Source organism: Rhinopithecus bieti, unplaced genomic scaffold (genome assembly GCF_001698545.2).
Source record: "Rhinopithecus bieti isolate Rb0 unplaced genomic scaffold, ASM169854v2 scaffold_32955, whole genome shotgun sequence".
NCBI classification, from domain to species: Eukaryota; Metazoa; Chordata; class Mammalia; order Primates; family Cercopithecidae; genus Rhinopithecus; species Rhinopithecus bieti.
Genome location: NW_016814423.1, coordinates 767772 through 795131, shown reverse-complemented (window position 1 = coordinate 795131; position 27360 = coordinate 767772). Strand labels below are relative to the sequence as shown.

Here is a 27360-nt window from a genome sequence, read left to right as displayed (position 1 = left end):
TAGTAGTGACTGAACTAAAGAAAATGCCAAACAACAACAAAACCAACCAACCACACAACAACATCAAACTTTCATTATGGAGGTATTTCAAAATGATACAAGAGACAACTTAAAAACCTTCCACTAGCCAACACTGGAGCAGTTTGTGCAATTAAAAAAAAAAATACCGTCCAAGCACCATGGCTCACGCCTGTAATCCCAGCACTTTGGGAGGCCAAGGAGGGTGGATCATCTGAGGTATGCAGTTTGAGACCAGCCTGGCCAACATGGTGAAACCCTGTCTCTACTAAAAATACAAAACTTAGCCAGGTGTAGCGTCTCATGCCTGTAATCCCAGCCGCTTGGGAGGCTGAGGCACGAGAATCGCTTGAACCCAAGGGGCAGAGGTTTCAATGAGCCGAGATCACGCCATTGCACTCCAGCCGGGGCAACAGAGCAAGTCTCTGTCTCAAAACAAAACAAAACAAAAAAAAAAACAACAAAAAAAATTAGCACATATGCAGTGTAAAATAAATATCCATATTTAGGCAATGATATAAACAAATGATGCATATATAAATGAATAAACACACATAAAATAATTGGAAGAGAATAGACACATTCATGGTGAAAATTTAAAGAAATTTGTAGACATTCTGCCAATAATGAATGTCTACTCTTGTTGATAGTTTGCACTCTTAGTATATGATATGATATGATGAGAATGGCACTTTTTGGCCAGGCACAGTGGCTCACGCCTGTAATCACAGACCAGCCTGGCTACCATACTGAGACCCCATCTCTATAAAAAAATAAATATCCCTTGAGCCCAGGAGTTTGACCCTGGCCTGGGCAACATGGTGAAACCTTGCCTCTGCCAAAAAAACTAACAAACAACAACAACAACAACAACAACAACAATGAATTAGCCCAGAATGGTGGCACATACCTGTAGCCTCAGCCACCCTGGAGGTTGAGAAGGGAGGATCCTTAAGCCCAGAAGATGGAGGCTGTAGTGAGCCAAGCTCATGACACTGCACTCCAGCCTGGGTGAGAGAGTGAGACACTGTCTCAAAATTAAATAAATAAATAAAAATGACACTTTCCCTCTGTGATCTTCCTCCCCTACACCCACAAATCCCATCTTATCATGAGAAACATCAGACGAGTCCCACATTAGTAATATTAATGTCAGCAAAAATAAGGAAACTCTGAGAAACTGTGACAGTCAGAGAACTGTAAGGAGACATGACATGTACCTGTGATGAGGTATCCTGGATGAGATCCTGGAATAGAAACAGGATATTAAGTGAAGACTTAAAAAAAAAAATGAATAAAGTATGAAGAGGAGTTAATGATAGTGCTATAAAATTGATTGGTTGTGACAAATGTCCTACATTAATGTAAGAATTTAATAAAAATGGAAACTTCATGGGATATATGGAAATTCGATATACCACATTTACAACTGTTCTGTAAACCTGAAACCATTCTTCAGTTTCTAAGGTTTCTTCATCTTTCAAGTCACGGCTGATCTTATAAAACATGGGCAATATTTCTGATGGCCCTTAGTGCCTCTCCTTAGCTTCATCACCTTCCTTAATCACTGAAGGTAGCTATTACTGTGAATTATTTGCTATTCTCTAATTTGTGTTTATTGTATTTTCCTCTATGTTTATATTTCTAATATCTATAATGTTTATTTTCTTGCCTTCAAACGTATATGCATGGGTTTAATGTATTTATGTCCCTAATCATGAGAAATCATGAGAAATTCATATTGTGGGGAAACCTACAAAATATCTGACCTGCACTTTTCAAAAAAGTCAAGTTCACAAAAAGTAAGTGAAGACTGAGAAATTTGCAGATTGGAGAATACCTGATGTGTCAGGTAGACCCTAAGATGGTGCCCAGTGAACCTTACCTGTAAGAAATACACTGCTTACGTTATTTCAAGTGCTTTGGTGAGTGACCTCCTCTGTGTCTCACTTGACCAACACACCTGAACTTAACATTTTTCCAATTCAGAGTTCTCCTAGAAAGTGGTTGTCTTGATACGAAATGTAGTGGTCACAGGTCTGAAAAGTACCATAAGGGCATCTGACAGTATTTTAGAAGTTTACAGTAATCCAACCCAAATGCCCATCAATCAATGAGTGGATAAAAAAACTGTGGGGGGTGTGTGTGTGTGTGTGTATGTGTGTGTGTATATATATATATATATATATATATATATGACTACTACTCAACCATAAAAAGGAATGAGTTAATGGCTTTTGCAGCGACCTGAGTGAGATTAGAGACTATTATTCTAAGTGAAGTAATTCAGGAATAGAACACCAAATATCATATGGTCTCACTCATAAGTGGGAGCCAAGCTATGAGGATGCAAAGGCATAAGAATGACACAGTGGACTCTGGAGACTCAGGAGAAAAGGGTGGGAAGGGGGTGAGGGATAAAAAAAACTACAAATAGGTTGCAGTGTATATTGCTTGGGTGATGGGTGCACCAAAATCTCACAAATCACCACTAAATAACTTACTCATGTAACCCAAACCACCTGTTCCCCAATAACCTATGGAAATAAAAAAATTACAGTAAGAAGGATGCCTGGTCAAGGACTGGACAATTAGGCATTGAGTCATCTGCAGGATAAATGAAGTATCCCATGAAAGGTGCACTGTAAACCTCCAGGACTAATTTCCCGGAGTCCTGTTGGGCAGTGTTATAATTTGAAGCCATTGTCCCAAGAGAGACCTCAAGAGAATATTAGATACTACAAAAACACAACATAGATGTAGAGGTAATTTTGTAAATCATGGCTCAAAGATCCCATGGAGAAGGAAGATAGAAATGGTAAAGTGTTACTTGAAAGTTTGCCGAGTTGCAGAGTGCAGCTCTCTGAAGACAGAAATACTTATCTTGAGACTGTTTGCCTTAATCTCAGAAATACAAGCAGAGACTATTCTAAGTTGCTTTCCAAATCCAATTCTTCATTTAGATCAACTACCTATCTTTTTCTCCCTCTCCTTTTACTCTTCCTATCTCATGAATGACGGCCGTGTGAATCTCACTGGAAGCAGCTGCTGCTGACGCAGGCACATTACAGTCGCCATGAAATGCTTTGTTCTGAACACTTGTTTCTCTTGTCAACTCCACTTGCTGATAACTTGGAAAATGAAACAGGCCTTGGTGTTCCCTGAAGACTGTACTGCATGAAGAAGAAACTCATACAATTTATAATTTAGAATGTTGAGCATATTTGCACTGAGAGTTTTTCAGCTTCTGTGAGGGCTCCATTCAGTGAATAGGAAGCCTTAATTTCAAATACAGGAGTCATGTTCTTTTTAAACTGTATTCTCTATTCAGGGTAGAGGGTGGAGACAGGGTTGGGTTCAGGCCTCATGATATGGTCAGACAATGAGATGTCTTCAATAGCATCTTTTTGAGAATTCTAGTGGCCAATCCAGCCTCAGTACAATGTAGTCACAGGTGATTTACTATATTGTGAGAAATTATAACTTCCATGCTATGGTGGTAGTATCTGGGAGCTTGGTGCTCAGCACTGTGTCCTCTGTGCCTGGGATATCATGGTAGCACAGTTTTGTGCCTATTACCTTTCCTATCTTAACCCTGGGCACTCAGAACTCACTGACCCTCTTGCCTCCTAGAGATGAGTATCTCCTTCTACACAGTTACTTCCATCTCCTTCATGGCCTGCCACTTGGTGATTATTTTTTTTTCCTAAATAATTTGGTCATGAATGGTCTTCACAGCACACATAACGGGCTGTATGTATGCATTGAAATGAATAGAAAAAATGGGATTTGACAAGTCACATACCTTATAGAAACTCCTCTTATAATGAAATGAAAAGAGCAAACTTCCATGTAATAAGATTGTCAATTTTTTTTTTCTTTTTTTGAAACAGTCTCGTATGGTTGCCCAGACTGGAGTGCAGTGGCATGATCTCAACTCACTGCAACCTCCGCCTCTTGGGTTCAAGCGATTCTCCTGCCTCAGCCTCCCGAGTAGGTGGGATTACAGGCGCCGCCACCACGCCCAGTTAATTTTTTGTATTTTTACTAGAGATGGGGTTTCACCGTGTTAGCCAGGATGGTCTCCCATCTCCTGACCTCGTGATCCGCCCACCTCAGCCTCCCAAAGCGCTGGGAATACAGGCATGAGTCACCGCGCCCGGCCTAAGATTGTCAATACAAATGAGGCTGTCCTTCCTATGGGGTGAATTGTAAGCTCAGAGGGATAAGAATGTTTATTGAATTATAAATGCCCCCAAATCATAGTACCTGAATTACTGCTACAATCTTCTTGGAAGTAAGGAATATGGTCAAGGTCAGCTGTGTCCCTTACTCCACGCCTCCTGGATGCAGGAGTTTCTCACTGGAGCTATGAAGTTGGTATGGAGAATGTAGCCCATGATCACGGTCTGAAAAACAAAAAGATAAAAAGAGCCCTGACTTTGTGGATGTCCTTGGGAGTGTGGTATGCAGTCCCATGGCTTAGTAAGCTTTGTGGGCGTCATTCCTGGAACAACCCTGGTGCTCTCCCGTGAAGCGGTGTGGCCAGTGAACGGCGAGCTGTGTGGAGGATGAGGGGACAGTCCTCCCTGCTGTGGGGGGTCTTTGTTTAGCCAGCACAGATGCAGAGTCAGCACTCAGCCCGTGTCCATCTCTTAGATCGCTGCATGGTGGGCTGGTGTACATTGTACTGTGCTGTTTTTCCTTTTTTCTATTAGGCTATTTCCACCTCTGCACAACACACTCTGTATCACTAACATGCCTCACCTTCATATGCCTGGTGTCTAAAGGTTCATTTCAGGTCTCTGTAAGCAGGAATTAGCCAACAACCCCATGATTATAAGCTTTTATTTTCATACCGAGTTAACCTTCTACACGATGATATTGTCTATGCTGCAGCTTTTGGGCATCTCACTGGACAAAATAAATCCACGATGTGAGCGTCAGGGGACTGTGTGGTACCATAAATTCACGATGGAGTCTGCATAAAGAGAACTTAATTATCATAGGGTATTCTCCAAGGCTTTAAAAAAACTTTAAAACTTGAAAACAACGATCTCTGAACTAAGAAAACACTCCCAATACGGGAATTTTATGTTTCCCATCACTAGTGTTTCTCAGTCTTGTCTGGAAGTCATGTCTTCCAAAATGTCTTTAGTGAGATCCTACAAAGACACTACCACAAAGCACCTGAAAATAGGGCCTTCTAACATATGTAGGGCAGGTACCTTTCTTTGAAAAAGTGGTTACTGATGTATGAATTGGTGACAATGTAATGGAGCACATGATGGGCAAGAAGAAAATGAATGAGAGTCCCTGGAGTTGATGGTGTCTTTCTGAAGCAGGTGCCCTGTGTAGGTATAGGGGATAATAAGGCAAGCTACTTTGCCTTTCACTCCCTGCATCTCCACTCATCCTCTGATCCAAGGATTCTTGTTGTTTATGTCCATCTGTGTTGGTATTTTTTTTGTTCCTAAATAATACATTTTAAGAAAACTTTTACTTGAAAATAATTTTAGTTTTACAGAAAGTTGCAAACATAATGCAGTTTTATATAATCTACAGCTTCCCAAAATGTTAATAACTTATGTAACCATAATATATTAACGAAAACTCAGAAACTGACAGTGGTACAAAACTATTAACTAAAATACAGAGTTTCTTAATATTTTGTCAGATTTTCCACTAATGTCATTTTCTGTTCTAGGATCTAATACAGGATACCCTCATTACATTTACTGTCTGGCATATTACCTATTGATTGCTGTATAACATATAACCGTACAGCTTAGATGTTCAAACCCACACATAAACATTAGTTAGCAGTTTCCCTGGGTCAGATGACCCAGGCTGAGTTTTCAAGTGAAGCCTGCCCTGGGGAAGGATCCCTGTCCCAGCTCATGTTAGTGTTGGTAGGATTGAGTTTTTTTCTAGGTTGAGACGACGTCGCTGGTGAATTATTCTAACCCCTTTGAGAATTAATAACAATCCTTTATTAATTATTCTTTCAAGAAAAAAAATAAAAACAGAGGAATCGAGAACACTTCCCAATGCACCACATGAAGCCCGTTTTCCCTGACAGCACAACTGGACAAAGAGATTTCAAGAAAGGAAAATGACAGACAAATATGTCCCATGAAACCGAGGCAAAAATTCTGAAGGAAATATTTTCAAAATAAACCAGTAACCTAATAAGAATGTACATTATGAGCAAGGTGATTTGTCCCTGAAATATGTTTTGTTATACATACAAAACGATTAGTGTAATGCATTATATTAATAGAATGAAGCACAAACACTTCATAATTATTTCTAAAGATACAGAATAAGCAGTTGAAAAATCCAAAACACATTCACGGCTGAGCAAATTAGGCATAGAAGGAAATTTTCTTAAGTGATAAAGGGTATCTGTGAAAAACTCACACAACAACATACCATATTATGAATGTTTCAGTAATTTCTTCAAAAAATTAGCAACAGGACAAGGATATATGCTCTTGCTGCTTTTATTCAGTATTGTACTGGAACATGTAGCCAGGGTAATTAGGCAAGCAACATAAATATAAGACTTCTAGAATGAAAAGGATGAAGTTAAGCTCTCTCTATTCATAAATGACATAATCCTGTGTATAGAAAATTCTAAAGAAATCACTAAAATAAGATTAGAACCAAAATTGAGTTCAGTAACACTTTAGTATACTAGGACAATAAAAATCAATTATATTTGTATATATTGTCAATTAATCTAAAATAAAACATAGAAAACAATTCCATTTAAAATACTGTCAAAAAGAAATAGACATTTGGGGACAAAGGGGACCAACCTAAGAAATATAAAAAATAAGGAGAGATTCTTAGTTTAAATGTCAAAGTATTTGTACGTACATTCTCTACTTTAGTTAGAAACATTCTTTCTCATGGGGGTATGAATTACCAATTCTAAAACTACTCTGCATGTATTTTGGACTCATTGACTACATAAAGGAGGCCAATTGTCTCACTGCTAGTGTGGGAGATTACATACAAGTAGTGGGAATGGGGAAATTGATTCATGTAGTCTTGAATTAAATCATGGGTGCTGGAAACATTCATAAGAATTCATGCTGGCCAGGGATTACGGTGGCTCACACCTGTAATCCCAGCACTTTGGGAGGCTGAGGTGGGTGGATCACAAGGTCAGGAGATCGAGACCATCCTGGCTAACACAGTGAAACCCCATCTCTACTAAAAATATAAAAAATTAGCCGGGCATGGTGGTGGGCGCCTGTAGTCCCAGCTACTCAGGAGGCTGAGGCAGGAGAATGGCGTGAACCTGGGAGGCAGAGCTTGCAGTGAGCCGAGATCGGGCCACTGCTCTCCAGTCTGGGCAAAATATTGAGACTCTGTCTCNGATCGAGACCATCCTGGCTAACACAGTGAAACCCCATCTCTACTAAAAATATAAAAAATTAGCCGGGCATGGTGGTGGGCGCCTGTAGTCCCAGCTACTCAGGAGGCTGAGGCAGGAGAATGGCGTGAACCTGGGAGGCAGAGCTTGCAGTGAGCCGAGATCGTGCCACTGCACTCCAGCCTGGGCAAAAGAGTGAGACTCTGTCTCAAAAAAAAAAAAAAAAAAAAAAAAAAAAAAAGAATTTGTATCTAAATTTAAAAAATTAAAAAAAAAAAAAAAAAAAAAAGGAATTCATGCTGAACTTTACATAGCTATAAACAGAGAAATGTAGAAATGCACATACATATGTGAGTGTGAGTTACATACATACATATAATCCTTTGCTGTGTCAGATGACAAAGCATGGAATTAACAGACGCCTAGCAGAAATGAAAACACCACTGCCGAGAACTTTGTTTCTAATGTGATTCACCAAAAAAGGAACTAGGAATTTGGGGGAAAATGGTTAATGGTAGGGTTGGGCAGGGAATCAACATTATTAAGTACCTTGTAGTGCCAGAAAGTAAGGAAAAGTTAAACAACACAACCAACCAACACACTATACAAGCCAAATCAAATAGCAATAATATGGGTATTTCAAAGTAGTAAAGCAGCTGACCGAATGGCCTTCTAATGACCAGCACGAGAGCAATTCGAACAATACAATGAACTAGTCTAATTACAGTGGAAATAGAGATTTATTATTTGCCTAATATTCTATATAAATAATTAATTAAATGTAAAATAAATGCTGGAGAACAGATACATTGCCTATGGTAATGAAATACAAACGATACTCCAGAAGTTCTGCCCTAAGGAGGTGAAGAGTAATTCCCCACTCGTTAAGTATGCGCTGTGCATAGTGATGTTTTTTCAAAAAGTGCGACATGGAAAGGGGAAAATTAATTTCACAGTGGAGAAACTGGACCCACACTGCCTCATCTAGGTGCTCAAATTAGTATCAACAGTGATAAAAGCATTTTGATAATATATGCCCATGGTATAATGAGTATTACACTCACCCCTGTCTCTTCTTCCACATCTACAACTTCAGTCTAATTGTTAGTAAAACAATCATAGAAATCCCAAATGGAAGATGTCAATGCCATGAAAACATGGACATTCAGAGAAACTGCAGAGACAAAAAAAGCTTAAGGAGATATGATATCTAAATGTGTTGTCCTGGAAGAGATCCTAGAACAGAAAACAGACATTAAGTAGGAAAAAAGAAATCTGATTAATATGTGGATATCAGTGAATGAGAATGCATAACGTTAGTGTGTTAATTGTGACAAATAACCATGCTAATATAAGAGGTTAATAATAACGGAAACTCTGTGTTGGTTGCACGTTAACTCTCCATGCTGACTATGCAACTGTTCTGTAAGTCCAAAGCTAACGTAAAATAGAAAAGTTTTCTTTTTTTTAAATTCACTGCTGACCTTAACAAACTGAATACTACCAATATTGTTGATGCCCCAAATGTGCATCTCCACAATTTCATGGCATTTTTTACCCCATGAAGGTTACTATTATTTTCAGTTTCCTATTTGTCATTTCCTTTTATATTATTTTATGTCTAGGTTTATATTTCTAAATAATATACTGCTCTGTTTTATTGTCTTCAAATTAAGATAAAGGTGTTCAAAATAAGTCTATAATTCTATTCAAATATTGAGAAATCATCAGGTGAATCCACACTGTGATGCTTCCTATAAAATACCTGACCAGTTCTTTTCATAAGGGCTAAGATTCTTCAAGATAAATGAAGACTGGGAAACTGCTGCACATCAGACAGGACCTGATGTGGTTGGTAGACCTTAAGATGGTGCCCAGTGATCCCCACCTGCCAGGGTGCATGACCATGTATTGTAATCCTCTCCCTGTGACTATGGGCATGAAATGTGACTTGCTTTCATACAACACAAAATACAAGAATATCAGATGTCACACGATTGATTATGTTATGTAAATTTGCGATTTTTTTTTGTCTTGTTAGCTCTTTGACTTGATGGCTTTGATAGAGCATTCCGCCATGTGGGAGAAGTCAACGTGGGAAGAAACTGAATGCAGCCTCTGGTCAATAGCCAGCAAGGAACTGAGGCTGCCCTACAGTTTGCAATTCACATTTCTAACTAATCCAAGCCCCTTTCAAGTAACAATATCACTTAAGATGTAGTATGAACACCTTACAGTAACAGAATAACCCTAATTCTTTCCTTCTGTCACTCATTGCAGTTATTCACTTAAGCATAAATGCACATTTGTATGTATATATATAATATATATACATATATACACATATATAATATATATTCGTATGTATATATAATATATACATATATATAATATATATACATACACACAATGATACATATTTAACCATACCTAATCAAATATATTCCAGAAGTTCTGCCCTAAGGAGGTGAAGAGTAATTCCCCACTCGTTAAGTATGCGCTGTGCATAGTGATGTTTTTTCAAAAAGTGCGACATGGAAAGGGGGAAAAATTAATTTCACAGTGGAGAAACTGGACCCACACTGCCTCATCTAGGTGCTCAAATTAGTATCAACAGTGATAAAAAGCATTTTGATAATATATGCCCATGGTATAATGAGTATTACACTCACCCCTGTCTCTTCTTCCACATCTACAACTTCAGTCTAATTGTTAGTAAAAACAATCATAGAAATCCCAAATGGAAGATGTCAATGCCATGAAAAACATGGACATTCAGAGAAACTGCAGAGACAAAAAAAGCTTAAGGAGATATGATATCTAAATGTGTTGTCCTGGAAGAGATCCTAGAACAGAAAACAGACATTAAGTAGGAAAAAAGAAATCTGATTAATATGTGGATATCAGTGAATGAGAATGCATAACGTTAGTGTGTTAATTGTGACAAATAACCATGCTAATATAAGAGGTTAATAATAACGGAAACTCTGTGTTGGTTGCACGTTAACTCTCCATGCTGACTATGCAACTGTTCTGTAAGTCCAAAGCTAACGTAAAATAGAAAAGTTTTTCTTTTTTTTAAATTCACTGCTGACCTTAACAAACTGAATACTACCAATATTGTTGATGCCCCAAATGTGCATCTCCACAATTTCATGGCATTTTTTACCCCCATGAAGGTTACTATTATTTTCAGTTTCCTATTTGTCATTTCCTTTTTATATTATTTTTATGTCTAGGTTTATATTTCTAAATAATATACTGCTCTGTTTTTATTGTCTTCAAATTAAGATAAAGGTGTTCAAAATAAGTCTATAATTCTATTCAAATATTGAGAAATCATCAGGTGAATCCACACTGTGATGCTTCCTATAAAATACCTGACCAGTTCTTTTCATAAGGGCTAAGATTCTTCAAGATAAATGAAGACTGGGAAACTGCTGCACATCAGACAGGACCTGATGTGGTTGGTAGACCTTAAGATGGTGCCCAGTGATCCCCACCTGCCAGGGTGCATGACCATGTATTGTAATCCTCTCCCTGTGACTATGGGCATGAAATGTGACTTGCTTTCATACAACACAAAAATACAAGAATATCAGATGTCACACGATTGATTATGTTATGTAAATTTGCGATTTTTTTTTGTCTTGTTAGCTCTTTGACTTGATGGCTTTGATAGAGCATTCCGCCATGTGGGAGAAGTCAACGTGGGAAGAAACTGAATGCAGCCTCTGGTCAATAGCCAGCAAGGAACTGAGGCTGCCCTACAGTTTGCAATTCACATTTCTAACTAATCCAAGCCCCCTTTCAAGTAACAATATCACTTAAGATGTAGTATGAACACCTTACAGTAACAGAATAACCCTAATTCTTTCCTTCTGTCACTCATTGCAGTTATTCACTTAAGCATAAATGCACATTTGTATGTATATATATAATATATATACATATATACACATATATAATATATATTCGTATGTATATATAATATATACATATATATAATATATATACATACACACAATGATACATATTTAACCATACCTAATCAAATATATTCACACTACTATTGTGTTTAACAAGCTGTTATATTTGTTAGATTGAGAATAAAATTACCTAGATTAGCCACTAAAAAGGTAAAAAAAAAAAAAAAAGATACGCTAAGAAACAAGATGAACTGATATAAAGTGCTCAAAACCACCAAAGGTAGAAAATGAGTGAAATACAACAATAGGAACAAAGACAAATCAACAAATAAAGTTAGTAATAAATTTTGGTAGATTTTTAATCCAACTATATCAATAATCACTTTAAATGTCAAGGTTTTTTTTTTTTTTTTTTTTTTTTTTTTTTTTTTTGAGATGGAGTCTCGCTCTGTCACCCAGGCTGGAGTGCAGTGGTGCCATCTCGGCTCACTGCAAGCTCTGCCTCCCGGGTTCACGCCATTCTCCGGCCTCAGCCTCCCCAGCAGCTGGGACTACAGGTGCCCACCGCCACACCCGGCTAATTTTTTGTATTTTTAGTAGAGACGGGGTTTCATGGTGTTAGCCAGGATGGTCTCGATCTCCTGATTTTGTGATCCGCCCACCTCGGCCTCCCAAAGTGCTGGGATTATAGGCTTGAGCCACCGCACCCGGCCAAATGTCAGTGTTCTAAATGTACTACTTAAAGAACAGAATGCATCAAAAAAGCAAGGGCGGGGGGATGGGATAGAAAGAATAAATTCATGGTACAATCTGAGAAACACAAGAACATCATGAAGTTTGCATGGGAGTGTCAAAGAACATTTAAGAAGACACGCAGACAGGCTGGGCATGATGGCTAACACCTGTTATCCCGACACTATGGGAGGCTGAGGAGGGCGGATCACTTGAGGTTAGGAGTTTGAGACCAACCTGGCCAACATGGGGAAACCCCATCTCTACTAAAATGCAAACATTAGCTGGGCATGGTGGCACCCACCTGTAATCCTGGCTACTCAGGAGGCTGAGGCAGGAGAATCGCTTGAACTCAGGAGGCAGAGGTTGCAGCGAGCTGAGATGGAGCCATTGTGCTCCAGCCTGGGCTACAAGAGCAAACCTCCATCTCAAAAATAAAATAAAGACCAAAACTACCAGTTTACAGGTAGGGGATTTTAAAGACACAGAGGCAGGGGTTAGACATAGTCATATATTAATATATTGAGGTTACACATTGGTTTTAGCTTAAAAGGATGAAGTATCTTGAAGTGGAAGCTTATAGGGCATAGGGGGATTCAAAGATTTTCTGATTTGTAATTACTTAAGAACTAAAATTCGTCAGAAAATTTTGGGATCAGCAGAAAATAATGGTAAGTCTGGCTCATAGACATAACATCCTGTAGACCCCTCAGGAAGAAATTCAGAATAAAGAATGGCAGAGTTCATTTCATAAATCCCCTTTATCTGAGGTCTATGTGCCAGTGGATCCATTTGGTAGAGGGGCAGGTTTCTGAAAAACTCAGGGACATATGTTAAGCTTTGATTTTTAGTTTCTATAGGGAACCCCATATTCTCATGACTCTCAATTCCTTGCTACTGTTTTAACTTACTATTACCCTCTTGCTTATCAAGTGGCTCATGTTACTTCTCAGAGGTAACTTCTCAGAGGTAAGAAATACCAGGTTGGCCTGGTATTTCTGTGAATAGACTCAAGATTTTCCTTTATTTCTGTGCTTGGGGTGGTCCACAGGCCCCTATGAGGGGTCCCTGCACCTTCTCAGGCCCTAAATAAATCCTCAACTGCTTGTGAGACTCCTGAATTTCTTCTACCCTTTTCTTGCTTTTGTATTGCTTGCTGCTTTCAAGTGAGCAAATTCCTGTTCAACCTTGGCTGATGAATCCCATCTTCACTGGCCAAGACATTCGGATGACTATTCATATATGAATTATGTCAAGAGTGCCAAAGTTCAGTATAAAATAATACACATCAGTTGATCTGCTATTATGTAATAGAAAGGTGAGTAAATTATTGACTATGTCAATGAAAATGGAGATCTAAATAGTTGCCAGCAGAAAAATATTTTTAAAATATTAAGCTAAATGAGAAAAAATAATAAAATATTTTAACATCCTTCCTAAAAGTGATTGTTAAATATATGTGCTGAATAGACCAAAATTATGCGTACATTTTTCTAAGTGGCATTTAAAAAATTTGTCACTGAGACTATTTATTACTGCCTCAATTTCAGAGCCATTCTTGGTCTGTTCAAGGATTCAGTTCCTCCCTGGTTCAGTCTTGGCAGGGTGTATTTGTGCAGGAATTTTCCATTGCTTCTAGATTTTCCAGTTTATGTCCATGGAGGTGTTCATAATATTCTCTGATGGTTGCTTATATTTCTGTGGGGTTGGTGGTAATATCACCCTTGTTGTTTCTGATTGCAGTTATTTGAATCTTCTCAGCATCACTCATTATTAGAGTAACACAAATCAAAACCAAAATGAAATATCATCTAACACCAGTCAGAATGGCTATTTTAAAAAGTCATAAAATAACAAATAACAAATAGTCAAACAAATAACAGAGGCTGGCAAGATTGTGGAGAAAAAGGAACACTTATACACGGTTGGTGGGAGTGTAAATTAGTTCAACCATTGTGGAAGACAGTGTGGTGATTCCTAAAAGACCTAAAGACAGAACTTCCATTTGACCCAACAATTCCATTTCTAAGTATATATCCAAAGGAATATAAATGATTCTGTTATAAAGACACAGGAACACATATGTTCACTGCAGCACTAGTCACAATAGCAAAAACATGCAATCAACCTAAATCGTCCATCAACGACAGACTGTATAAAGAAAATGTGGTACATATACACCATGGAATACCATGCAGCTATAAAGAAGAACCAGATGATGTCCTTTGCAGGGACATGAATGGAGCTGCACTCCATTATCCTTAGCAAGGTAACACAGGAACAGAAAACCAAATACTGCATGTTCTCACTTACAAGTGGGAGCCAAATGATGAGAACACATGGACACATAGAGGGGAACGACACACTCAGAGTTCCTGAAACCATCGGTCAGGTTTCCGATGAATGGGGCAATCAGACACACAAGCACACCAAGGCTTAACCGTTCAGGCCACTGGAAGGGAAAGAAACTACCCAGAAATGCCACCTGCTTCCAGCGAGCTGATCCCATGACTGGGGCTCTAGGGAATTTCCCTTTACCTGCCGAGATGTCTTTGTCTTGGGGAACTTCCTTTCTCTTCTTGCCACTGCACCAGCTGCCTACACTTCCCACCACAGGGCAAGTGACAACTGAAGAGGCTGACAGCCTTCAGAGCTGGGTAAGGCAACCAGAATACATCCTGAACTGCCTCTGCCTGTTCTGTGATGTCACCTGAACTCTGCTCTGTTTAGACATAGCTGATTGTGGCGTCACCTGGGTGTGTATAGTATCTGTAGGTAAGTCAAGACCTGGGCTTTGCTCCACTTGGAGTCAGCTGAGTGGCGGGAGGGCATCTGAAATTGAGATGAGGTTTCAGGACTTTGACCCAGCCCATTGGTGAGGATCTGTTCAGGCCTGTGCAGTCTGAATCTGCAACTGTCAAAGTGTGCAAAATCTACATTTAGGCCCTCATCTCTGTCTCTCTCTCCTCCTCCTTCTTTCCTCTGCAAGGTGATCTGCAGAAGCCCCACTCCATCCAGGATCCAGCCCTGGAGGAAAACAGCCTCCACTGCCCTCGCAGGGGTCACTCTTTTTAGGACCCTGGAGTACTTCTCACAACTGTGCCAGTTTTTATGGAGAAAGGAAGCATGTGAACTATTCCATAGGTTATCTAAAGGGCTTGCCACCATGCTTATGGTGCTTAATGTTGTTTATGTGAAACAAAAAGCTTACCAGCATACGGAATAAGTGTTCAGGCAGTCCTGACTCCAACCCCTCTGCCCTTTTTGTCTGCCTAATTTACCATTTAATTTGTTGCCATTTGGTTACCCTCTACTAGGGTACTAAGTACAGCAGAATGTGGACTGGGGATGAAGTTGATGTGCTGGTGGACCGGGGTAGGGGGTCGGTGGCGGGGGAATGCTGTGCTAGCTGCTGCTAATCACCAGCCTGCCCAGGGAGTTTCTTCTCTGATCTCTTTGGCTGTCCCAGCTGTGTGGTGAGATTTGCACAAGTGTTCCTTTTAGGACCATGGGTGCTATTAAGTGCACTGCTTACATGAAGCTAGAAAAGTCTTTCCGACCCTGGAGTTCTGGTTGAAGGCTATGAGCAGTGCAGAACAGAAGAGAGACAACAAATAAAAGTTGTCACCACTGTTTCAACGGGGGTGAGCAGTATGGATATAGAAACCAAGCCAGGAGGGGAAACAAGGTCTCCTTCCCCTCTGGGAAGCCCCTGGAGCATATCCTAGCTAACTGTAGAGCCTAGAGCTATGAGCCCATGACTAAGAGAAAAATGGTCTATTATTGCAGTGCTGTTTGGACTATGCACAAGTTAGGTTATAAATTTCGACCTCTGAATGGATGTAACCAATACTAGTCTTTAATGCAGTTAGACTCATTTTGTCAGAGGTCTGGAAAATTAGAAAAAAAATACCGTATGTCCAAGCCTTCATGCTTTTCGAAAATCAGGATTCATACCATGAGGGAAGATGCCAGCTGCTAGCTGTACCAAAGGACAGAATGGAAAAAAGGCTCTTTACAAGCCAGAGAGCCAAACTCAGGCAGAAAGGAATGAAGAAGAATTAGGACTTTTAAATGTCCTACACCCAGCTGTTTTAGCAGCTCCAACCACCACAGCCAGAATGCACCTGGCCTCTGCTCCACCCCTAACAGCTCCCACTGCGGTACTGCCATACGAGGCCTTTAGCGCTGGCCTCTACATTGACCTTGATGCTACTAAGTGAGGCATCAGACTAATAAGAGGGAGCTACTCTGCCACCTCAGTATAATGGGAGAACAGAGATGACCTCTCTCTCCAGTGCTTGTCCAGGTACATGGTTTAGCAAGAAGTGCCATGGCAGGAGCAAGGGAGTTCCCATTTACAAGGATGGCCATGGGTGGCCTGGATGCGAGTGGGCAACCTGTCAGACGTCACCGGACGTCCAGCCCATTTTCAACATCTAACTTGTGAAACGGAAAATCTCCACCTTATAGAATGGATCCCCAGAAAATGACTGATCTCTATGTGTCTGTCTGTACTACCCACCAGCGTACTTGAGCAGATGTGTAGTCTCTCCTAAATACGCTTCTGACTGCAGACAAAAGAAGATCAAGAGTCTTGGTGCCTCCATGGAACGAATCCAAATACCCCAAACCTGAAGGGACCATTCTGGATGCAAACCCTAATTGGGGCTCCACTTGATAAAGGGACATGGCCCATCTGGAATATTCACAAACATTCATCCTGATTAGACTCAGGAAGGGGGCACCAAAACAGGAAGCCTCACTAGGAATGGCCGCTTCCCAGCTGGAGAGACAAAGAAACAGAAGATGCAACCATGAATGTGGAAAGAACAAGGAAACCTCTGCATCAGAAACATTGAAGCAAGCCTCTGGAACACAGCCAGTGAGCCTAGGGTAAGGAGAAAGGTCACTGAAAGGATGACTGTCCCAGAAGAAGGGCCAGAAAAAGGAGGAATATGACAAAGAAAAAGTCCACAGGCAAATAATGGAGCAGGGTCACTGCTCTGACCATGGACAGGGACGCCTGGGGGCTCTTCTGAATCCCTCAGAGACAATTAAAATTTCCCCACAGGAACCCTGGGTATGACTGACAGTGAGGAAAAAGTGATTTGATTTCCTGGTTGATACTGGGAAAACTATTCAGTTCTTAACACCTTAGGAGCAAAGAGCACCAAAATGATTGTACCTGTGATAGGAGTTGCAAGAAGAATGCAACAAAAGGCGTTCCTACAACCTTTAGCATGCAAACTAAAACGTTTGGACCTAAGGCATTGCTATTTCCATATGCCAGAATGCCCAATTCCCTTGCTGGGAAAAGACCTATTATGCAAATTAAATACTCAAGTAATTTCTCCCCAGAGAAACAACTAGGGCTACAGGTCCTGCTAGAGCAAGCAACTAAGATGCAACTAAGATGTTATTCACTTGCCTTAAGAAGAAAGAATTTTCCCTCAGAAGTCTATGAGAGAATGGGTAATTGTGAATAGGCAGATAGAATCCCAGGAAAAACAAGAAATACACAGTGAGTGCATATAGAAAAAAAAAGAAGGGGCTACTGTGCCCCGGGTGGGGGTTGGGGGGAGGCAAATAAAAAACAATCAGTATACATTAATAAAGGAACCCTTAGAAGGAATAAAGACAGTCTTGCAAAAATTTGAGTAGACGGATTGATTCATCCTTGCAGATCCCCATATCATAGCCCTATTGTGCCTGCAAGGAAGCTACACTTCAACAAATATCAATTTGCCCAAGACGTGGGAGCCGTTAATAAAACAGTCTCGGATATTCACCCAATGGTGTCTAACCCATACACTCTGCTGACTGCAATATATAGATATTATGAATGCTTTTCAGTGCTAGATCTAAAAGATGCTTTTTTCTGCCCTCCAATTGAAGAAAAGACCCAACAATTATTATTATTTTTTTAAATGACAGAACGCAGGGACTAAAACAACCTCTCAATACTGTTGGACAGTGGGGCCTCAATGTGTTAAAAAAAACACACCAACAATTTTTGGGGAAATACTGGCAAAAGACTTAGGAGACCTACAACAAGATTAAGGAGTCTGGCTACAACACATAGATAATTAATACCAGCCACAACTAAAGGAAATGCTTAGCTGAGGTCATCTTAGTCCTAAATCACCTGGTACAATAGGGATACGAAGTATTCCCAAGAAGGCCCAAATATGTAAGTAGAAAGTAACCTGTCTTGGCTTTAGGTTAAAACAAGGCCAAAGGAACCTGGTCTGGTCAAAAACAGGCAATAGCAGCCATAAAGCCCCAGAGAATGGGGGCAACCGCGGAGATCCTTATAAAGGGTTAGCTTCTGCCAGATTTGGATTCCTAAGTTTGAACTAATGACTAAAACCCTCTATGAATCCCTAAAGGGACTAGACTCAGAGGCCCTTCTCTGGACATCTAAAGGCCAACAAACATTTTATACCATCAAAGAAAAGCTGGTATCAGCCCCTGCACTGGGATACCAAATTCCCAAAAGCTGTTCAAATTCTGCATCCAAGACAAACAAAACATAGGTCTGGGCGTGCTAATCTAAATGCTGGGAGATGCCCCACAATCCGTGGCCTATTTCTCTAAACAATTAGGCCAAAGATGAAGGGATGGCCCCCTGCGTCTGGGCAAAAGCGCCCACTGTGACGTCCTACAGGAAGTAGAAAAATTTACTCTGAGACAGCCAGTTACCGTGTTTGTGCCCCATCAGGTGCTGACTTTGCTAGAACAAAAGGGAGGCTACTGGCTCACTGTGGGGTGAATGGGCAGATACCAGGCCATCCTCTTACATGATCCAAATATCTCCCTACAAACCACCATGGTTCTAAACCCTGCCACACTGCTCTCAGCCACTGAACACAACCCTGGGTAAAGCAGGACTGTAAATCCTCGATGCAGCTTATTCGAGCTGAACCTGTCAGACCAGACAATGAGTGTTCTGGACTTGAACTACACTGATGGGAGCAGCTTAATGAAAGATGTGCCCAGAGCCGGATGTGCCACGGTAACTACCAAAAGGGTAATAGAAGACCGTGCCCTCCCTGCAGCTACCTCTGCACAAAGAGTCGAGTTAATTGCTCTTACCAGAGTCTCTAGAACTGTCCCAGGAAAAGGGAGTAAACATTTATTCTGACTCCATATATGCATTCCCGGAAATGCACGCCCATCGGGTGATGTGGAAACACAGAGGAGGCTGCTTGCAATCAGAAAACACAGATATTAAACACCCAAGAGAAATTCTGGCCCTAGTAGAGGCAATTGCCTTGCCGGCCCAGGCTTCCATCATGCACTTCCCCAACACCAGAGAGATAATTCACGACCAAAGGTTACCAGGCAGCTGGCAAAGCTGCAAAATGAGCTGCTTGGGTGGCACAGATTCTGGGACATGAATATTCCATTTGGAATTACTAGATTTTAAACCTCATTACACTGAACAAGATTCCAAACGTGCCCGAACCAGGGGTTTGAGAAAAGAGATTCCAATTTCCCTGGAAAACTGACAGCTACAGGATGATGATACTCCCCAAGGCCTTGGTTTATCCAGTCTTAAAACATCTACATAAAGAAACACACTATGGGAGAGATGCCCTCGCCAACCTAGTGCAACCACATCTCAGTAGCCCACACTTCCAAAATATCATTCAGAAAATTACACAAGGATGCATCTTGTGCACTACAAACGATCCCAGGATGGAATGCAGCCCTCCTAACAGGATGTAGTACAAAGGGCTGAGTCCCTTCAAAGACTGAAAGGTGGGCTTCACTCAGATGCCTACCTGGTTATGTGAGCCAAGGAAAGATCTGAAGTAATTAAGAGAAAAAGGAGGAGAGATAAGCAATATACTTTTGTTAACATGAAGTTCTCAGTTAATTCTAGAGTAATAGGCACATACTTGATCTTGCTGAAACTACATGAATGGGTGTAGACTGTGGCTTTCCTCCAAAACAAAACAGACTGCTGGGTCTGTGGGGTAGGTACCCCTTTCTGTGGGGAGGTACCCCTGCTGACTTGCCATTGCACATCCAAGCACATCCAAGCTACCACCTCGAGCACTTGGAGTTACGTTTATATGTAGGACAAGAGTAAAAATTCTCACCCATTTCCCATCTATGATTATAGTACCACTCACCATGAGTGCTCCACGTTTGGGGAAACCTGGAAACATATCTTCCATCTGGCTCGTAAGCAGGTTAATGTCACCCCCTCTATAGACTATGCTGTACATGACAACACAGGATGACTGATGATGGTGCAAATTCAGGCAATGTGTCCTGCACCTCTGTGCATCCCAAAACACGAGAGCAACACACCCCACACTAGCAGCCAGGCTAAGGGATGGTTACCTCTTAGCAACGTGGCTAAACCCATCAACTAACTAATAATACGTGGCTAGGATGGCAAAATAGTGTCAAGCTACATGGTGGAGCCTATCCTTTCTCCTGGAGTTAGCTATGGGTCTGAGGCAGTCATAGCTGGTATTACTTACCTTACCACTGGACCGGCAGGTACACCTGGGGGAGCCCTTACCTACCAGGACATATCCTGTCCCATCTGGACTCTCTCTCCGACAACTGGGAAAATATGAAGGCCAGACAACACCATCAAAAATGGGCACCCTGTTGGTTCTACTCACTAACCGTCTTTTCCTCCCAGACAGCAAACGTGGATGTAGAATTATAAGTAGAGATCCTAAGTATAGAGCTGCTGCCTGTCATAACACCTAACCCAACATTACCCTTCTCACTGAAAAAACTCGCAGATTAGACAAGTGACTCTACAGAACCCTTTGGCCTTAGATAGCCCAGTGTGACGCTTGTGCATTAAGACTGAATGGTGCATATACACACCAGATTATTCTCACGATATAACCCAAGCTATGCATGCACTGAATACTCATATTTCTGCTATAAATGTCCTCTACCAGGATCCCACAATGTCATGGTTTGGTCGACTTCCAGGTCCATGGAAGACTCTCATATATGGTATAGTTGGTATTCTACTCCCTGTTCTGTTTGGTTGCTGCAGTTTTTGTTGCTTTTCAAAACTGTATGGAGATGCAGGAAAAACTTTTTCAGAAACTTTTGTGTCCCCACACTATAACGTTCCAACACATTCTCATATTAGTCTGGGAACCCACGAATATTTCTAACTCCAGGTAAACAGATTCCAATCTGATACCCTCTAACTGTGCCCCTTCTCAGCAGGAGGAAGCTAGATGGAATGCTGTTGCCCACTTTCCATGGAAATGGAATGGATTTTTATGGCGAAGGATTATAATCGAGTCGTTTAGCTTCAAAATACATTTAAGTTTTTTCTTTCTCTTTATTTTCTTCCCAGTCTCGAGATGTAACCTTGAAGCAAACTGCAGAAACCATTGCCTTAGTCTTCAAGTAGAACCTTGAAATATACTTTGGAACCACACCCCCTTCGGTTTCCCACTGTACACTTCCATGCCTTATACACATTTACCTAGCTGGCTAAACTCACACCATGCATAATTATCTAACTATATGCCTGTCAACAAAATACCAGAGGCTAATTTAAAATGAACCAAACATAAAGGCCCAGCTGTGGAATTGTCTCTCTCTTGAAGACTGCCTCAGGATGGGTATCTATGACCTGGCACTATTGAGATGGTATCAGTCTGCGGCTCCAGGTTGACCACAACTCAAGATACACATTGGAGTAAGACATAGACTCCCTGAATCTGCACAACTCCTGCATGCCTCCCATGTCATGCTTCCCTTTCTTTAAACCTGTGCCCTCAGCCCAAACTGGTATATAGAGGTATAATCCAGTCATTTCCCCACTGCTGGATTTGGAAAATAAAGTCACTTTCCTTTCACCCTGCATGTTCTCCTTGTCATTGCTTTTGCATGCATAGATCAGCCGGACCTGCACTCAGTTCCACGTGTATCACAGGAGGAAAGGAATATGGCACTTTTCTCCCTGACTGCCAATGACTATTTGGAAACAGCGGTGCCTCATCTTCTCTATTACGATATATTACTGAGGAAACAGACTTACACTTTCACATTAGCTGACCAACTCCATTTACCCTCTACCTAGCAGTGGAGGCAAAAACAACTCAATCTTGAAAGCTAATTCACCATGTTGACTTCTGATTTTCCCTAGTTCTGGGACTGCCTCTAAGCTTTCTGTATAATTTTTTTCCCTTTATATGCATACTAGGGAATAAGATTTCTATTGTATCTACTGTTCCTTGTGAAAATTATGATTTTTCTGTTAATCCTGCCCTTAGGTCAGAACCACCACAACTATAAATCCTGTGCTTAGATTCACATGGTGTTTCTGCCTTTCCCTGACAGGTAGACTTCAGCTTTCCTACATATTCTTTCCCCATGGTATACAAGTCCTATGTGTGACTCTAACACCTCTTCATAAACCCCTACTAAGTGTTTCCTTCTGAGAGACTAGTTTTATCAGCCTCTATCTTCAGCTGTTTGGCTTCCTCATATTTTGGTGGTAGGTATCCAAAGACCTGCCCTCCATGGAATGCTAACTATTAAAAATGGAGAGCTTTTACTAGAGTACTGAAATCCCTATTTTAAGTATGTTGAAGCAATTTTTAAAATGATGGTCCTGGCCGGGCATGGTGGCTCACGCCTGTAATCCCAGCACTTTGGCAGGCCGAGGTGGGTGGATCATGAGGTCAGGAGATCAAGACCATCCTGGCTAACATGGTGAAATCCTGTCTCTACTAAAAATACAAAAAATTAGCCGGGCATGGTGGCGGGTGTCTGTAGTCCCAGCTACTTGGGATGCTGAGGCAGGAGAATGGCGTGAACTCGGGAGGCGGAGCTTGCAGTGAGCCAAGATTGCACCACTGCACTCCAGCCTGGGTGACAGAGCGAGACTCCGTCTCAAAAAAACAAAAACAAAACAAAACAAAACAAAACAAAAAAAACCTGATGGTCCTAGAAATCCATTGAGGAGGAGGCATAATTGTAATGAGTTACATGAATGTTTTCCTGACCTAGATTTAAGGCTTCAGAGAGACTGAAAAAAGTGAACATGAAATCATATGAGCCATCATCCATTGAACTCTAACTCCAAAATGGCTCAAAATATATGAGCCATCCATCCATTGAACTCTAACTCCAAAGTGTGGATGGAGAAAGAGTGTTGGGTACTTGCCTCCATGAAGAGGTCTAAGAATTTGGCTTGTTTGCAATGATAGTTTTTTGAAAATTGTAGTGTCCAGGACAGCCACTCTGAAACCTGGTAGCTTAGTATATTACAGGAAATCATATTTTTTGTGCTGTCAGAGAGGTTGTTTGAGAACTTGGAGCCCCACACGATGACATCTGTGCCTGTGACATCATTTAGCACAGCTTTGAGTTTAGTGCCTGTTTTCTTTTTTTTTTTTTTTTTGAGACAGAGTCTCACTCTGTCGCCCAGGCTGGAGTGCAGTGGCCGGGATCTCAGCTCACTGCAAGCTCCGCCTCCTGGGTTCACGCTATTCTCCTGCCTCAGCCTCCCGAGTAGCTGGGACTTCTGGCGCCCTCCACCTCGCCCGGCTAGTTTTTTGTATTTTCTAGTAGAGACGGGGTTTCACAGTGTTAGCCAGGATGGTCTTGATCTCCTGACCTCGTGATCCGCCCATCTCAGCCTCCCAAAGTGCTGGGATTACAGGCTTCAGCCACCATGCCCGGTCGCCTGTTTTCTTTTAAACCTCATCTCTCCAGTCTCCATCACCCTGATATGCCACAATGAGATGGGTTACACGTTGTATGCATTTACTTATGTCTAACTTACGGCTTGCCATTCTAGCTTTTTGTTTTTTAGTTGCTTCCTGGTTTGGTGAAGCACAATGTCCACACTCTTTATCATGATAGATTAGAAAACATGCATCGAAATGAAGATAAAAAAGGATTTGAACATGGGGAACTTAGGGAAGTCACCTAAGTATGATAGTATCTTCAGTTCAAATGAAATAAATGGAAGCACCCACCATGTTTTAAAATGAGAATCTTAAATGAAGCTCTCATGTCTCAAGTAATAAAGTATGAGCTTAAAGAAGTTAGTTTTCTTGAATTACAAATGCTCAAATAACAGCACCTAAGGAACAGTTATCCTCATCTAAGAATGAGAAACAACATCCATGAAGCTCAATGTCTCTTCCAAGTCTCTAGGCCACAGGAGCTCATTTTCTCACTGTCACTATTACTGTGGTGTAGACAATACACCCCATTTTTATAGACCAAAAAAACCAGTCAACATTATACATGGCCATGGGTGTTCAGAATGAAGTCTGATGTCTTTGTGGGTTTTTAGGCATGGTCCCTGGGAACAACCCTGGTGCTGTGTAGCAGTGTGTTGAACAGGAATTTGTGTGTGGGGTGAGTGGAGAGTCCTTCCTGCTGTGGGATTTTTTGTTTAACCAGCACATACGCAGAATCACCACTCAGCCTGTGTCTATCTCTTAGATCACTGCTGGAGGGTTGGGGATATGTTGTATTTTCTTCCTTCCTTTACTTCCTTCTTTCCCTCTTTCCTTTCTCTCTCTCTCGCTCTTCTTTCTTGAGAGGGTCTTGCTTTATTGCTCAGGCTGCAGTGCAGTTACACAATCATGGCTCACTGCAGCCTTGACCTCTTGGGCTCAATCCATCCACCCGCCTCAGCCTCCTGAGTAGCTGGGACCACAGGTGCGTGCCATTATACCAAGCTAATTTTTCTATTTTTTTGTAGAGACAGTTTCTCCATGTTTCCCAGACTGGTCTTGAACTCCTGGACTCAAGCAATCCACCCACTTTGGCCTCCCAATATGCTGGCATTACAGGCATAAGCCACCACACCTGGCCTGTTGTTTTGCCTCTATCAGGTTTTCCACACCTGTGCAAAACCTATTTTGAATCTCAGCTGCCAAAAATCTGGTGTGAAAAGATTTTTTTGTCCAGGTCCAGATAAGTAGAAACTGTCACAACCACCAACCACTATATATATATGTATTTTTTGTATTCCACCCACCTGATATCAATGATGATGCCCATTTGGTGACTTTGGGGCTTGGGAATTGCTGATATAATTCTGGTATTCAACAGAATACAAAGTTCCACAGAATTCTTGATGGAGAACGTGGAGTGAAAAGAAATTATCACAGGATTCCAACAAGGCTTGAAGGCGAGTTATCTTTAGAAAACTAAGCCTGTATTAATAAAAAATCATAACATGAAAATATAATTTATATTTCTTGTCACTAATATTTCTCAATCTTGGTCTCTGGCATCCAGAAACTTTGTCTGACAAAATGTGTTCAGTGGGATCCTGCAGATATGCTCCTAAATGATATCTGAAAGTGGCCCTTTCTGGGATATGTGAGGCATAAGCAAATATCTATGAAAAGAGAGGTTACTGACACTCAAACAAGTTACTTGGAAATGAAGAGTGTGATGGGGAGGTCCAATACGGACAAGTGTTCCTTGAGTTTGATGGTGGCTTCCTGAAGTGGATGCATTTATGTACGGAAGGGTAAACATAAGAGGAAATGTGCTTGGCTATTTTTTTCCTATATGTCCATTCATCCCTGAGGCCATTTTTTTTTTGAGTCATGATCTCACTCTGATTCCCAAGATGGAGTGCAGTTACACAATCATGGCTCACTTCAACATGGAACTCTTGGGTTCAAGCAATCCTCCCAAGTCAGCCTCCCCAGAAGCTGGTATAACATATATATGCCTGTCTTTTTAAATTAAAAATAAAAACAAAAAATCAAAGATTTCATTTTAAAATAATTTTACATATACATAAAGATGCAAACATAGTACAGCTAGTTTTACATACCCAGGAGTTTACTAGAATGTTAACATCTTATTTATATACCCATAGTGTATTTACGAAAACTAATAAATTGACAGTGGTACAAAACTATTAACTGAACTACAGACTTTCTTCAGAGTTTACCAGGTTTTCTAGTAATGCCATTTTTCTGTTCCAGAATCTAATCCAGGGTAGTATTATAAATTAAATGTACTATCTTTTGTTTTAGTTATCAGTTGCTGCACAACAAATTACCACACAGTGTGGTGGCTCAAAACCATACACACATTACTTACAGTTGCTCTGGGTCAGGAATCCAGATGTAGATGATGTCCCAGGCTGAGGTCTCAAGTGAAGGCTCATCTGGAGAAGGATCCCCTCAAAGCTCATGTGACAGTTGTTAAGATTCCATTTCCTACCCTGGACTGATCACGGTGGCTCAAACTTATAATCCCAATGCTTTGGTAGGTTAAGGCAGGAGGATTACTTGAGGCTAGGGGTTCAGGACCAGCTTGGGCAACATAGTGAGAACCTGTTTCTACAAAAAAAAGAAAGAAAGAAAGAAAAGAAAAGAGAAGAAAAAAGAAAAGAAGAAAAAAGATTTGCCAGATATGGTGGCATGTGCTGGTGGCCCCAGCTACTCAAGTGGCTGAGGCAAAAGGAGTTCAAGTCTGCAATGAGCTACATTCATGCCACTGTGCTCCAGCCTGGATGCAGAGTGAGACTCTGTCTCTGAAAAAAAAAATCCCTGACTTGGTCAAGAAGACACTACCAGTGAATGATTTTACCTCTTCAAATAATTCATACCAATTTATCATGTATTTTTCAGAAAACAAACAGTTAACCCCAACCCTGTGGCACCCAGCAGTGAAATGAAGAGCAAGCAATCCAGTCAAGAATTTTCAGATAATGTGGTCTTGTCCCTCTTCCATCAGCCATCAGCACCTGCAATTCAAATTCCACTTCCCAGAGAGAGAGGCAACTGGTGGCAGCCAGACATGCAGCACAGCAGTGTCAGCTCCAGCAACAGCCCAGTTCCCAGGGTGTGCATCCGGCTTCACGGAAGACACCTGCTACACTGGTTTGCCAACTGTTTGTTTCTCTAAGTCCTCATCTGGGAATAGGTGACAACTTTAATAATAATATTTAAATCCTTGTTTTGTTCAACTTTTAAGTTTTCAAAAACTCTGATATTCCAATTCTGTGAAGAAACTCATTGGTAGCTTGATGGGGATGGCATTGAATCTATATATAACCTTGGGCAGTATGGCCATTCTCACGATATTGATTCTTCCTATCCATGAGCATGGTTTAAAGTTCATATGGAACCAAAAAAGAGCCCGCATTGCCAAGACAATCCTAAGTCAAAAGAACAAAGCTGGAGGCATCACGCTACCTGACTTCAAACTATACTACAAGGCTACAGTAACCAAAACAGCATGGTACTGGTACCAAAACAGACATATAGACCAATGGAACAGAACAGAGTCCTCAGAAAT

General features: G+C 41.0%; 1 long non-coding RNA gene across 6 annotated transcripts in view; it reads right to left on the bottom strand.

Annotated features, from left to right (window-relative positions):
* Positions 1 to 27360, bottom strand: part of LOC108514144 (uncharacterized) — a 56062-nt gene that overhangs the window by 18009 nt on the left and 10693 nt on the right. For 3 of the 6 annotated variants that reach the window (XR_001881136.1, XR_001881139.1, XR_001881141.1), the window contains exons 2-7: positions 26158 to 26399; positions 25073 to 25250; positions 4878 to 4999; positions 4288 to 4427; positions 1239 to 1265; positions 929 to 1025 (exon numbers count right to left, since the gene is read on the bottom strand). This is a non-coding gene — a long non-coding RNA (uncharacterized LOC108514144). Of the gene's footprint in view, positions 1 to 928; positions 1026 to 1238; positions 1266 to 4287; positions 4428 to 4877; positions 5000 to 6453; positions 6580 to 14604; positions 14718 to 25072; positions 25251 to 26157; positions 26400 to 27360 lie in introns of those variants that run through there. The other 3 variants (XR_001881137.1, XR_001881138.1, XR_001881140.1) reach the window with 3 other exon arrangements.